The following is a 15901-nucleotide window of genomic DNA, read 5'->3' on the forward strand; positions in this document are numbered from 1 at the left end:
AGGAGAGAAAAAAGTAATAATAATAAAGGCAAAAAAAGAAGAAGAAGAAGAGTCAATTTAACGTGTCCAAAACTAATCCGTCAGCTTCTTTATTCTTGTAAATATTAATCCTCCATCTTGAATATTAGATCTTATTTCTTTCTATGTTGCAATCAAACACTACGAACGTCTCATACACAGTCCACTTCAAGGCAAAGAGGAGAAAAAAAGACTATTGAGTATTATATATAACTTAAACAATTCTTATTCCCTCAGTTTCGATGGTAGGGAAAAAACCTTTCAGGAATAACGTTTAAAAAAGAGTTTTAGGTTGGTGGTGTGCTTGCTTTTCAAAAGGATATTCCCAATATTTCTATATAAAAAGTGAAAAAATGGTACACAGCAAGGCCGAGGGGGGTGGCCCTTTTCTGAGCAAAATAAACAAATCATAGTTTTTTTCAGTTCATTTATATTTTTCTTATGATCAGAAATGTTCAATTTTGTATATCAAACCTTTTGGGGGAAAATCACTTGGAGATTTGTAGCCTAATATATATATATAAACTGACAGGAAATGCTCAAAATAGGGGGGGGGGCTTTTTGATCAAAATAAACCAATAAGCATCAATTTTTCAGTGCATTTTTCATATCAGTTTGTTCAGAAATGTTCAAACTAGTTTCCCAATAAAAAAGGTTTTCAAAAAGACCAAATTTAAGTACCTAAAATAATTTTTGTTTCGGGTCAAATAGGCCAGGGAAGAATACAAGTGTAGGTAAAACTTTGCCCAGAAAAAAGTTAGCCCCCTCCCCCAAATATTTTTATGATGATCAGCAATGTTAAATTTAGTAAATCAATGCCTAAGATATTAAAAATATTTCTGATTTGGAGCCTAAAAAAATGTTAAAGTGAAAATGGTTGCAAGCATTTTTGGGGGGGAGGTGAGGTCTTATTTCTGATTTTAAAAAACCAATAAGCATCATTTTTTTCAATTCATTTATATTTTTCTTATGTTCAGAAATGTTAAAACTACCAATCCCAGACCAACTTTAGTAAAATTTAATGCATTCTGCAGGCTAAACTATCTATAAATTGAAAAAAAAATTCACAAAAAAGGGGGGACTGCATTTTATGAGCAAAATAAACCAATAAGCATTACTTTTTTCAGTTCAATTTTCATGTCATTGTGTGCAGAAATGTTCTGACTACTTTCCAAGTGAAAAAAGTTTTCAAATTGACCAAACATAAGCACCTCAAATGGAGAATTTTTGGTCCAGATCAGGGTGACCCAGGAACAGAACTTTAGGGACTTTTTTTAGCAAGAAAGAAGTCCCCCCCCCCCAAAAAAAAAATTCTCATACAGAGAACTCCTGAAATGATGCTTCAGATATGTTTCAGATATGCAGGGAAAATTTTTTACAGGGTCTCAAACTTTGATTTCGGGTTTCACAGACCCGAACAGAATAGCAGCAAAACATATGGAGAGCACAATACACTTTTTTCCCCCATCCACACAAATCTTGGTCCTGTATCGATATGGCTTGGTCTAATTCCTACATCACAAACCAAATAATAGATACACAGATCTTACCTGGTTCCTGGGCTGACCACAACCCTATACTTCTAACTCTTAAAAATCTAAATACCACAACACGGCAAAGATGGACTATGAGCCAGTCAACCATAAATGAAAAACAATTTAAAAACCGTGTAGAATATGAATTACCAATTTTTTTCCAGACCAACCACAATGGAGCTACATCCTTACAGATTGTCTGGGATACAGAAAAAGCCTACACCCATGGAATATACATTTACTATCAGGCAAACTCCAGAAAACAAAAAAAAGAGAAACTTAACAACCATAACACTGCATATGTTCTGGGAGTATTCAGTAGTACAGAAATGTTGGAAAAAAGTGCAAGATGAAATGAACAGGATGTTAAATATTAACTGGACAATCACAAAAGAAATGGCAATACTAGTAAAAAAGGGAGATTTAAGAGAATTTAGAGAAATAAAAGTAGCAGCATTGGAAAGCGCTCAAGCAGTAATTGTATTGGGTTGGAAAGAAGCAGCAAAATGGACGATACAGAATTGGTATCGGTACATGGTGGACCACACTTACTTTGAAATTATGGAGGTAAGGATGAATATGTACAAAGAAAACAAATTGAAGAAACTGATGGAACGATGGGACATGTTGAGAGGTTATATGTCAAGCAGAATTTGTGATCTAGCCTTAAAGAATAAATTAGAATCACTCTTTGATATGTAAATATAATGCAGATCCTAGCTTAGAAGAATGTTAAAGATGTTTGTACAGACCCTCCAATTGGTGGTGGGGTATGTATGTTGTTAGGTGGTGGGTGCACCTTCACAGGGCACTGTTTTATGTTGTATGATGTGCAGTCTCTGTGTGTAAACATTTAAAAATCTAATAAAAATATTATTATTTTAAAAACAACAACATTAACACAAAACTTCAGATTGCAGAAAGGACCCTCCAACAAAATCCAGATGACACAATGACCTTAATTGAAACTAAATCCATAAGACATGAAATAAACTTAGCAACCCAACAACAACTTACTGATAAAATTAAAACAATAAAACAGCTAAATTTTGAATCAGCGAACAAGCCGTGTCGTTGGCTAGCCTTTAAATTGGCACAACAAAAAGCTGAAAAAGCCATAGAAGCTCTTTATGATAACTTAGGCACACTAAAATCAAACACTGAAGAGAAAAAACAGATAATAAGGCAATTCTACCACGAACTATACAAAACAGACATAATAGATAACTGTGCAATCAGGGATTACCTACCCGAAAATGAAACCTTTACATTAATGGATGAAGAAAGCATTAAATTAAACAGGAATATTACCTCAACGGAACTTACATTTGCTATTACAAAACAGCACAATAATAAAACTCCAGGACCAGATATTCCCACAGAATTTTATAAATACCATCAGGATCTACTAGAACCAATTATGCTAGAGATCTACAATGAAGCCCTCACACAAGGTAAACTTCCCAAAACTTGGTCTGAAGCCTACATAACCATCATTCCGAAAGAAAATAAGGACAAAAAACATTATTAAATACTGACTATAATATATTTTCTACAATAATTGCAGAACGCCTCAAAAAGATTTTAAATAACATTATTCATTCAGATCAGAATGGATTTTTACCGGCAATAAATATTAGCTCTAACACAAGGACCATATTTAATACTCTTGAGTACTATGATAAAAATTCTGATAAACCAATATTCATAGAACTAAGAAAGGCTTTTGACTCCCTATATTGGGAATATTTTACAGCTCAAATAGAACATATGAAATGTGGAGATAATTTTGTTAACCTAATCAAATCAATCTACTCACACCAGACTGTTAAAATACTTTTCAATAATCACAACACCAAAAAAATAGCAATAATGAGAGGTGTCTGCCAGGGTTGCTCCCTAGCACCTCTAATTTTTATACTTGCAATAGAAACTCTATTAAAGAATATAAGAAACAACTCACAAATCCAAGGAATCAAAATAAAAAGGGAACATTTTAAATTACAAGGTTTTGCAGATGATATTGTATTTATAGTCCAAGACCCACTAGAATCAGCACACATTTTACTAGAGGAACTCCACAAATTTGGAGAAATAACTGGTCTTAAAATTAACGTAGACAAAACCAAAATTATAACCACAAATATGACAAAAGTACAAAATACGCAAAAAGGGGAGAAAAAAGAGAAACGAGAAAACGATTGAGGCAGAGAATGAGAGGAAAGAGAGAGAAACAAAAGAGAGAGAGAAGTGACTCTTGATTTAAAGCATATGGTGAAAAGTACCCAAAGAATAAGAAAGAAAAAAACCCTCAGACCTCACCTGTTTTTGGAAATGGTTCAAGAGTTTATACACACACACACACACACACAAGGGGGGAGGAGACAAGGATGGAAAAAGAGAGGGGAAGTGAGAGGGAGAAAGAATGAGGGAAAAAGGGAAGAAGAGGAAGAAATGAGAAACAAATGAGAGAGAAAAGGGGGAGAGAGAGGGAGGGGTACCCAGAAATGAGAGAGTGGTAGAAATTTGAGGAGGGATGGTTTTTTATTAAATATGGATTAACTATGGAATGATGGTAAAAGATATATTTAGGTTTTGTTTAATATTAGGATATATTAATTTGTAAAATTGGATTAGAATTTTAGAACTATATAGAATTACATGGGTAAAATTAATGGACGATACATAGGATTTATTTATTTATTTATTTATTTATTTATTTATTAATAGAGTTGAAAGGGACCGTTAGGTCATCGAGTCCAACCCCCTGCCTGAGCAGGAAACCCTACAGCACCCGAGCCAAATGGAAGTCCAATCTCCTCTTGAAGGTGTCCAGAGTTGGGGAGTTCACCACCTCCCCTGGTAGGCAGTTCCATTGGTTGATCGCTCTGACCGTCAGGAAATTCTTCCTTATTTCCTGGTTGAATCTCTCCTTGGTCAGCTTCCAACCATTGTTCCTCGTCCGGCCCTCTGGTGCCCTGGGGAATAAAGAGACCCCCTCCTCACCATGGCAACCCCTCAAGTATCTGTAAACTGCTATCATGTCCCCTCTAGACCTTCTTTTTTCTAGGCTGTCCATGCCCAGTTCTCTCAATCTCTCTTCGTAAGTCTTGGTTTCGAGTCCCCTAATCATTTTGGTTGCTCTTTTTTGCACCTTCTCCAGAGTTTCGATGTCTTTTTTGTAGTGAGGTGACCAAAATTGGATGCAGTACTCCAGGTGGGGTCTGACCAGGGCATAGTAGAGTGGTATTAGTACTTCCCTGGTCTTGGAGCGTATTCCTCTGTTGATGCAGCTTAGGATTGAGTTGGCTTTTATGTTGACCCATATGATTTCTAGGGGGTTATCATCTTTGGTTGGATGTAGTTAAATAAGGGGCTTATGATAGGTACACTTGAATTGTGTCCAGAAAACAATCAGCAGCTAATGCAGTCCACGGAGTACTGGAGAAACATGGGCATGCCTTGGGAGGCCCATGACTGCTCGTGCGGCTGCATTTTGCATGATTTGGAGTTTCTGAACACTCTTCAAAGGTAGCTCCATGTAGAGAGCATTGCAGTAGTCGAACCTCGATAAAGGCATGAGTGACTGTGAGTAGAGACTCCATGTTGTGCAGCAGGCAAACCTGGGCAAACGCCCCTTCACCACAGCTGAAAGATTATATTCCAAAGTCAGCTGTGGATTGAGGAGGATACCCAAGTTGTGGACAAGAGGGTCAAAAAGTTCTGAGGGGGTCAAAAATCCCCCCAGAGTGATAGACGGGGAAATGGATGTGTCCTTGGGAGGCAGAATCTACAGCCACTCTGTTTTGTCAGGGTTGAGTCTGAACCTTTTAACACCCATCCAAACCCTAACAGCCTCAAGACACTGGCACATTACTTCCACTGCTTCACTGAGTGATCATTGGGTGGAAATGTATAGTTGAGTATCATCAGTTTACTGATGGTAACTCACCTTGTGCCCTTGGATGATCTCACCCAGCGGTTTCATATAGATATTAAACAGCAAGAGGGAGAGGACTGACCCCTGAGGAACCCCACAAGGGAAGGACCTAGGAGTTGACCTCTGATCCTCTGCTAATACTTGACCAGAGAGGTAGGAGGTGAACCACCATAAGACTGTGCCTCCCACTCCTACCCCCTCCAACCGGCGGAGAAGGATACCATAGCCGATGGTATCGAAAGCCACTGAGAGGTCAAGAATCACTAGGATACAGGATAATCTCCTATCTTGGGCCCACCAGAGATCACCTGTCAGCATGACCAAAGCTGTTTCTGTGCTGTAACCAGGTCTGAATCCTGACTGTTGAGAGCCCCAATAATTGGCTTCGTTCAAGGACCATTGCAGCTGGATCGACACCATCTTCACAACAAGAAAACCTTGTATAGCCAATCAGATGTTAATAAAAGAAAATTAAAAGCAAAACATAAACATATATGAATACTTATCTGCATTTCTTATTTAATTATTAATCTTAAATTTCAGTCAATTTGACAAAAAAAAGGAAAAAATTCTAAATATTCTCTATTTTTAATCAATTACAAACCATTAATATCATTAATCTCCCCAACAATTCTAAATTCAATTCCATTTATGCATTAATCCAAATCAGTATCACCTATTACGTATCTTATTATAATCAATACTTCTAATTTTATTAAAACAGATCAGCAATTCCTATATTCATATATCTAAATAGAAAAAATAATTAAAGTTTTAAAAAGAGCAAGCAAAACAATACTCCAAGCTTAATCAACCTTTCTCAAACTCCAATTTATTTAATCTGAGCAAAACTTTGAACTATTTTTTTATTTTTTTGTATCCCATTTTAATCCCCATTTCCATTTTATTCTTTCTATTCTTCCTTCTAGGAAGGAAGGACTTTGTTAGAAAAATAAAGGGGTTATTGGATCAAACTTTGGACACTTGACAACATAGTTATGATGGTGGCAATGTCTCAGGGTTATGTGAACATCTTTTGGGATCTTCTGACAAGCAACTGCAGGGATTCACAATGACTATGGCAAGAAAAGTGGTAAAGTGAGGCAGAATTCACTTAATAACTGCCTTACTCAGGAAATAGAAACGTTGGCCTCCATTGGGGTCACAGCAGAAGTCGAGAATTATCTGTCTGACCATTGCACTCTTTTAGAAGCAGATCAGGAGTCCATTTTGAAGCTCCACAGAAAACATCTAGGAGGGAAGGCAGGTTGTCCTCGACTTACAACAGTACTTTTACTGACCAGGGAAGGATTGGAGCCAGGAAGTTAAGCCACAGTAGAAAATGATCTGACCATGACAAAGGCAGCACTTCTAAGCCCCTTAGTCTCAGATCACTACTCAATTGCTGAGAGAGGAATACCATGTCGGGTGCATGCCCCCCCCCCTCATGAGTTGGACCCTGCACTACTTGAGTCAGGTCCATGGCTGTCATGGTGGCCATGAACTCCTGTGCTAGCCCAGAGGTTTCACCGAGCAATGGCAGGTTAAGTTCCCCCAAGACCATAAGCCTGGGGAACCCCACCGCCAGCCTGGCTACCTCCTCCAGCAGCACAGGCAGGGCTGTTGACATGCAGCTTGGAGGCAGGTATGTGAGTAACAAGCCCACCTGAACCCCTAAGTCCAACTTCACCAGGAGGGACTCACAACCTGCGATCTCTGGAGCAATGAGTCTACGCAGGCACAGGCTCTCCCTGGCTATAATAGCCACTACTCCCCCCCTTCCAAGGGGTCGAGGCTGATGCCATATCCAAAACCCGGCTGGGCAGATTTCAGAGAGAGGAACTCCTCCCTCCAGGCCCAGCCAGGTTTCGGTCACACAAGCCAGGTCGGCCTCCTCATCCAGGATCAAATCCCGGATGAGGAGAGCTTTATTTACCACTGACCTGGCATTGAGTAGCAACAGCTTGAGCCCAGTGCCAGAATTACACTCATCACCAGTGCCTTGAGTTAAGCCCATGGAGCCAGAAGAAGGGATTGCTACTAAGCAGCGATCCCTCCTTCCCCTGGAACGGCTATCCCTAAAAATAGTTAAAAAGTTAAAAATATATAATACATATACCAGAAATATAAAAATATAAAAATAGCCGAGATGTAATTGATTTGCTAATAGTTCTTAAAAAGAAGAGCATAAAACAACAGCAGCAGCAAGAGGGCGCCAAACTCCAAGCTTAGTAAGCTTAGTAAGCTAGTTCGTTCTCAAAGTTATAAAAGTTCTAAGAAGTTAAATGTCTAAATTTTAAAATGCAATAATAGAATGGTCTTCTTAATGCTGCCCACTGCCATTGACTAGCTCTCTGAGGATATATCTCTTTACTTTGTTTGGGATTATTCCAAGTTCTCTCCCTATGGCAGTCCCAATATTCTGCGGTCGCCCCAGTCTTTCTCCAACAGTTATTAGTTCTACTGGGCAACATTTCCGAATCCCCACACCCACATCCTCCGTGGTTCCACACGGCTCCCAAACCTCTTCTGGGTAGCCTCCACACAATCCCGACATAGATGGTTACATTCTCTTTGATCTTCACCTTCGATGTTCCTCTTCGTGACAGCCTTCTTTCCACAATAGTTGGGAATTCAAGGTCCACTGATGGATGGCATTCCCTTCGATGCCAGGCGCCCCCACCATTCGGCGTCCCAGCATCCCAAGTCTGTCTAGTCCAACAAGCCAGGACTAATAGGGCGGTCTAATCAATTCAACAATCCTAACAAGAAGGTCATGGTCTTTTTTGCATCTTTCTCCATCAGCGGATCGGCATGGCAGGCGGAAGGCAATGGGCAGCTCAGTTTTTCAGTTTCTCCATGTAGCCCCATTTCCTGATTCCCAGCTGATCAGCTGGTAATCCTTGGTGCCTTCAACATCTCTGCCGTTCTTCCCCTGTCAGCTCTCTCACGGTGCTAAAAATAGCAGACGACAACAGGCAGCTCAGATGTCAAGCATCTATCAAACAGAGCAGCAGAGAGAGCAACAAATAATTGCGGAAGCTCACGGCAGCTCACGGAGCAAGACTCGGGTGGCAAGCTTCTGGGGGGGGGAAGGCGGCTGAAGTTGTAATGGCGGCCGCCATTTTCGGTGTCTCAGCTGGTACCAGCCGGTCAGCAGATCGGCTCTCCAATGCTTCTGACGTTTTTTCCCAGGGACAAATTCCTCTAACACAGGCACTTCTCCCCTCTCTGATCTTAGAAAACTGAGCTGCTGCGGTTGCTAAAAAGCCCCTATTTTTTGATGTTTCCCCCGTAATCCAGCGGAGCAGCGGACCTCTTCTCCTCCCTACCCTACTGTAAGCCCACCTGCTTAGGAGAGACCCCCTCAAATTTTAAAATGTCTTGTCTAGAAAGTCTGCCTGGTTTCTGTTCTGGGTCTTTTTAGTACCAAGGAAATACCTAGGGTTTTTGAGGTGGGTAAATCAATTTTATGGTTCAACAACTCCTACTATTGTTTACTATTCTGTCCTTATTTCTAACACTCCAAATTGCCCAAGACATAGGAAGGTTTAGAAATCTGCTGCTCAAGACATAGGAGAGTTTAGAAAGCTGCTACACAAATATTTAAAACTTTATTTGCATTGTTTTAGACTTAAATAGATAGATAAACTAAAGTAAAATAAAAACCAAATTGATAAACCAAGTTGTAAACTAAAAATTATCTGAATTACTCTAATAGAAACACAAATAAATTTATGATTTATGCAGAAAGAACTTCATCTCTTCATATAAAGAAACAGATCTGTGCCAGGGCTTTATTTATTATTTAGGCATTTATATGTTTAGGCTTTTGAAAAATATCAAAATGGATATCAAAACAGAAAGCTTTTCTGGGAGAGAAAGGGGAAAGGATGGGATTCTTCATACCATTGGCTTTTAAAACCTCCTTTACATCTCTCCCTTGGAAAACTACAATTCCACCTGTCCATGTTTTTAGTTGGTGTAAAATCAATACATACTTTGGTGTATTTACTCGCAACTAATCAACAGTGGGTCAGAATGGTGATACAAATTCAAAATGGTGACACAAGTCTAGGACTTGTGCAACTAGTTACAGACACCACCAGACTCAACAACTGTCTAGATCTCATCTTCTGCAACAGTTTACACTCAATTTATAGACTTCAAATAAAAGAACCCTTTTATAACAGTGACCACAGCAGAATCAATATTGCCTCAATGTATATCCTCTCAGAAACAACCTCAATGACAGGACTACCAATCACAACTTTAAAAAGGCCAACTATGATAACATAGAATCTGACCTCTCATCTCTTAATTGGAATACAATATTCTCTGGCTGTATCACCTCAGATGACTACTACAATATATTTTTGCTTGAAATCCAAAGAGTCATAAAATTATATGTACCTCTAATATTCATCAAAACCACGGAAAATAAATTACCCACCAAAATAAGAAAGCTACAATCCAAAAAAAGAGTACTTTGGCATAAAAATTAAAAAGACTATGTTGCAAACTTTAAAAACTGCTATAAAAATTTGTATCATCGAATAAAGACTGAATGTACCAACTATCACATTAATCAAGAAGAATACCTCCTACGTGTTCTGGTTTCAGGCTAATTCAGATAATTGGAATAAATGATTGCTCAATGCATCTCTTTGTAAAAACACAACATCTTCTTTATTTCTCCTTGTTCTCTCATTCATACACCAACTTTGCATGCAGTGCTTTCTTTTCTCATCTCTATATTTAGTAGTTAAGTAAATTATATTGGTAGTAACATAAAAACATTCCATGAGTCATTCTAAAATTTATGGGCTAATCAGTGCTAGCCAGGAATTATAAAAGCAGGTAATAAATCACACGTTGTTTAGTTTATGCTCCGGAGCGTGTCCTGGATGCCTCCATTTTGAGATCACAAGATTGAACAGAATCAGCTTCTTCTTCCATTCACATCGAGATGTGAGGTAATTGATTAATTAATTCCTCACTCTCTAATATCTCCTCCCTCTTTCTTCTAAACATCTCTGATAACGTCTAAAATGGGCATCCATCCATCTATCATCTGCCCCATTTGATTCATCTGAACTCATGTGTATGTCATTAGCTCCGTGGTCCTCATTAACATTGCCATCTGTCACTGAATCAGGTAAATTTACGATCTCTAAATCACCCTCCTCCTCTGAATCTGAACATTCCTCAGGCTGCAAGGGAGTATACACAACACTATGTACAAAGTCTAGTTGTACCTTCTATAATTTTGTAAACAATAAACTTAAAGACTCTAGATCCATCCCACCCCTTAAAGGACCAAACAATAAAGACTATAATGATGAAACAACTAAAGCCAACCTCTTTAACACTTTCTTGAGCTCTGTCTTTGTTAACAGCAATGGCTCAAGCCCAGTATTTCCTAGTTGGCAGGGGAAAGACAGCACTAGTGGTGGGAAAAAGACAGTGCTAGCGGTGAGGGAAAATACAGTGCTAGCGGAGGGGGAAAGACAGCACTAGCAGCGGGAGAAAAGACAGCACTAGCAGTTGGGGAAAAGACAGCACTAGCAGTGGGGGAAAAGACAGCACTAGCAGCGGGGGAAAGACAGTGCTAGCAGTGGGCGGGAAAACAGTGCTAGCAGCTGAGGAAAAGACAGCGCTAGCAGCAGGGGGAAAGACAGCACTAGCGGCAAGGGAAAAGACAGCACTAGCAGCGGGGGGGAAAGACAGTGCTAGCGGCGGGGAAAAAACAGCACTAGCAGGGGAAAGACAGCGCTAGCGACGGGGGAAGACAGTGCTAACGGCGGGGAAAAGACAGCGCTAGCAGCAAGGGAAAAGAGTGCTAGCGGTGGGGGAAAGGACAGCGTTCACAGCAGGGGAAGATGGCGCTCGCTATGGGGGCAACCAGGTGGAGTTCAAGGAAGTGCCACCCCTTTTAATGCTAATACCCTTGTTTTTAGCTTTCTATCTGCTGTTAATAAATTTCTTTCTTGTCTTTTTAAACAACCTTTTTACTCCCTCTCTCTTCTTCATTTTCTTCCTCCTTTTTGAATATCCAATCTTTACAGATCTCAGCCTTCTATTTCTCTTAATCTTTTAAACTACAAATTCTAGCAAAGTCTGTGAAATCCCATGCCTCTGTTCACATATTTTATTTATATTACTGCTAAAATCAATATATTCAAAAAATAGCATGTGATCAATAGCTTGTTCATTAAGCAGACCCTTTTTTAAAATAGTTTATTGAGTTTTAATATTGAGGGAGGGAGGAAAAGGGGAAATACAAAGGGAAAATATACAATAACAGCAAATCTCAAGATATTTGGTTGAGATACATCATAATATGATTTGTATATATTTAGTTGTATCCTACAATATTTACAATAAAATAACAAAGGAATAACTAGAAGAGTAGAGAATATGAAAGAGATAACTTAGCAGGTGTACAGAAAGGTTAGGTTTGGGGGGGAAGGAGATGCCTGCAATATAGCAGGTATTTTTGGAATTTATGACTATTCATTTTGGTTGTATGATTGGTATATATATGTTAAGAGGAAGGAGGTAAATCTGTAAAGAGCTTGAAGTAACAAGTGTTTAGTATTTATATGTAGGTAATATACAAGATAATATTTCAAATTTTTTTTTTTACAAGTTGTGTACGGGGAGTCAAGTTAAGTTTTAAATTGTTTGTAATCGATAGTTGATCTTTTTCCTTTATTATTATCTGTTATCAGGTGGAACAATTAGAAGACTTGAGGCATTTCTTTTTTCTTTCCAAAAAATTTGATATATTTTTTATTTGTTAACCATTGGTACCATTTCTCCCAAACCTTGTAGAAATCTGATTCATTTTTGTTTTGGAGTTCCAATGTCATTTTAGAAATTTCGGCACATTCCATGATTTTTATTATAACGTTTAATGTGGTAGGGGTATTTTCCTGTTTCCATAACTGTGTGTATGTGATTCTGGCTGCTGTTAAGATTTGTGTGATAAGATATTTGTCTTCTTGTGCAATTTTTTGCCTGAAAATGCCTAGAAGGAGAAGTTTCGGTTTAGGTAATATGTTTATCGATATGACTTGGTCTAAGAGATTTTTGATCTCTAGCCAATTTTTTTGGCTTGTATACAGATCCACCATAGATGGTAGTAGGTTCCATAAAATTTTTTCCATTTCCAGCAGGTGGGGGATAAGTTGGGGTACATTTTAGAAAGCCTGGCCGGGGGTAAGTACCATTTTGAATAAGTTTTCTTTGTAGGATGTTGCAAGTGTCATTTTGTAGTTTGATGTCCAATTTTTTGCCCATTCAGTCAAATTTATTGTATAGCCAAAATTCTGGACCCAGGCTATCATACATCCTTTAACTTGTTCTTCAATAGTATCTTGCGTTAATAAATAGTTGTATAATTTGGAAATCTTTTTTGAGTTTGGGCCGAATAAAATTGAATCTAAAGGGTTTTTATTTTGGAAACCGAATTTATTTTTGTGTTCTTTGTATTTAGAATGTATTTGTATGTAGGTTAACCAGTCTAGTATTATTCCTTTTTCGTGAAGTTGATGTTCATTTTCATCCAGTAGTTGTAAGCAGGTTAAGGTTTTCGAGGGGCAGAACAGATTAGGATAGGTAAGTGATTCATTGGGTGATATCCATTTCAGGGTAGAAAGATAATGATTTTTTTAATGTATTGCCATGTTGTTATTAGAGCCTTCCTTACATAATGATGTTTAAAATAGTTTGGGATTTTATTTATGTCCATCATTAGGAACAAATGCCATCCAGACTGCAAATCAAAACCCTCCAGAGTCAGTGATCTTGTGTTTTCCAAAGTTATCCAATCTTTAATCTTTGCTAATATGGCAGGTTGGTAGTACAAATGGAAGTTGGGGAGGCCGAAGCCTCCTCTTGTTCTATGGTCCTGTAAGTTCTTCAATTTTATTATTGCCTTCTTTTTGGCCAGACAAATTTATGTATTGCTTTGTGTAGGTTGTCAAAAAAGGATTTATTTAGGTTTATCAGAGTTACTTGGAATAAATACAGAAATCGTGGGAGAAGGTTAGATTTGATCGTGGCAATCCTCCCCATCAGGGATATATTTAACTTTGACCATCTTATTCAGTCTTTTTGTACGTTCTGTGTTAGTTTATCGAAATTGTCCTTTTTTATAGTGATACAGTTTGAGGAGATCCAAAGACCTAAATATTTATTTTTTAAAACTATTTTTAAGTTGAGGGTTTGTTCTAATAAAGTATTTTGTTTCTGGGTCATGTTTTTAGTTATAATTTTAGTTTTTTCACTATTAAGTTTAAGTCCTGTTATGTGTCCAAATTTGTGTATTTCTTCAAGTAAAATCTGTGCTGATTCTAATGGGTCTTGAATGATAAATAAATATGTCATCTGCAAAGACTTGTATTTTAAAGTGTTCCCTTTTTATTTTGAAATACAGAGAAAATACTTAGGAGACCTATCAAACATGAAGATCACGAAAAAAGTGAAATATTTAGGGATATGGATGACTTCTAAAGCCGTATCTTTAAAAAATGACAATTACCTAAAATTATTAAGTCAGATTAAAAAAGATTTAGAAATATGGAGTAATTTACAATTATCACTTGTAGGAAGAATCTCCACAGTTAAAATGAACATCCTTCCAAAAATATTGTTCCTTTTCCAAGTGATCCCAATAAATCCAGGAACGAAATTCTTTGCCGATTTGAATAAGATAATAAAAAAAAAATATTTGGCAAGGTAAAAAATCAAGAATAAAACAAAATTCATTAGAAGATCGTAAAGAAAGAGGAGGCCTTGGCCTCCCAAATTGGAAATTATACTATCATGCCACGGCCCTGACATGGATAAAAGAATGGTTGACATTAGAAAATCAAAGATTGCTCAATCTAGAAGGTCATGACTTGATGGTCGGTTGGCACGCTTTTGTATGGTATGATAAGTTAAAAACTCACTCATACCTTAAAAATAATGTTATTAGAAAAGCATTGATAGAAGTGTGGAATGAAATAAAGAAAAATCACTTTTTAGTAATGCCAGAATGGGTTTCACCCTTTGAAGCTATTGTACACCCAAATCTTAAAGGAAAAGGTAAGATCTGGAAGTATAGTGATTTGTTAGATAATCAATTAAAATTAAGAACAAAACAAGGGTTATACGAGTTAGGTATAGATTTAGATCTGCATTATATGCAGATTAGTTCCAGATATCAAACAGATGTAAAGACTTATATTTAAAAAAAAGAAAATAATGTACTGGGCAAATTATTATTCCAAAATCAAAGAAAGATAATTGGAAATGTTTATAAATATTTACTAAATCATAGAACGATAGGTTGGATATTGAAAGATGATATGATCAGTTGGTGCAAAAATTTTGGTAAAGAGATTGATTTAGATACTTGGGAAAAGATATGGTCGTATAATTGGAAAATAACAAAATCAATCTCCTTTAAAGAAAATCAAATTAAGATGTTTTATAGATGGCACCTTCCACCATATAGAATTTCTAAAATGTTTCCATCGGTATCGCCTATTTGTTGGAAATGCAAAAAAGAAGTTGGTACATATTACCATGCATGGTGGACCTGTTCCAAGACAAAAATATTTTGGAATAAAGTAGAGAATTGGATAAGTGAAATAACAAAGGAGAAGATTAAAAAATATCCTGAATTTTTTCTATTGGGTATCTCAAATATAAAGTATAAAAAAGAAATTTACTATTTAATAATACATATATTGGTGGCGGCATGAATAGTATTTGCACAGAAATGGAAAGAAAAGACGATACCGAAAGACATGGAGGTATTCAAAAAAATTATAGAATGTGCAGAATTAGACATGATGACTAAACGTTTGAACAATCAAACCGAAACAGAATATTACAAAATATGGGATAAAGTATATGATTGGTGGAATGTTAAAAATAGTAATAAAAACTGAATATACAAGAATAAATGACTAACTGAAAAATTATAAGATAGAATTTAATAGTTTATATGATAACTAACTTAGAAGTGTTTATTTTATTTTATTTTTGTATTACTAATAATTTGTTTATTGCTTTTTACATATATATCTATATAAAGAAATTTAGTTAATAATTTTAATTTTAAAAACATAGAATTAAATTTAATGGTAATGTAATTTGTAAGTGTGGTATTTCTGCTTAGATCTGGTAATAGAGTTTTTGATATTTTGTATTAGTTAGACTTCTATGACAAGCGGAGCAATGGTAGCTCCTTAAATGTTCAATGTGGTATGTCTTTGTTTGTCCTTTTTGAAAATAATAAAAAATATTTTTTTTATTTTTTTGACCATCTTATTCAGTCTTTTTGTACGTTCTGTGTTAGTTTATCGAAATTGTCCTTTTTTATAGTGATAGTTTGAGGAGATCCAAAGAC

At 36.9% G+C, this 15901-nt stretch overlaps 1 protein-coding gene across 1 annotated transcript in view; it reads right to left on the bottom strand.

Annotated features, from left to right (window-relative positions):
* The window catches only part of PROM1 (prominin 1), a 541566-nt gene that overhangs the window by 506883 nt on the left and 18782 nt on the right, over positions 1 to 15901 (bottom strand). The gene's annotated exons all lie outside the window — the stretch shown is intronic.

The sequence above is a fragment of the Erythrolamprus reginae genome, chromosome 7 (genome assembly GCF_031021105.1).
Source record: "Erythrolamprus reginae isolate rEryReg1 chromosome 7, rEryReg1.hap1, whole genome shotgun sequence".
NCBI lineage: Eukaryota > Metazoa > Chordata > Lepidosauria > Squamata > Dipsadidae > Erythrolamprus > Erythrolamprus reginae.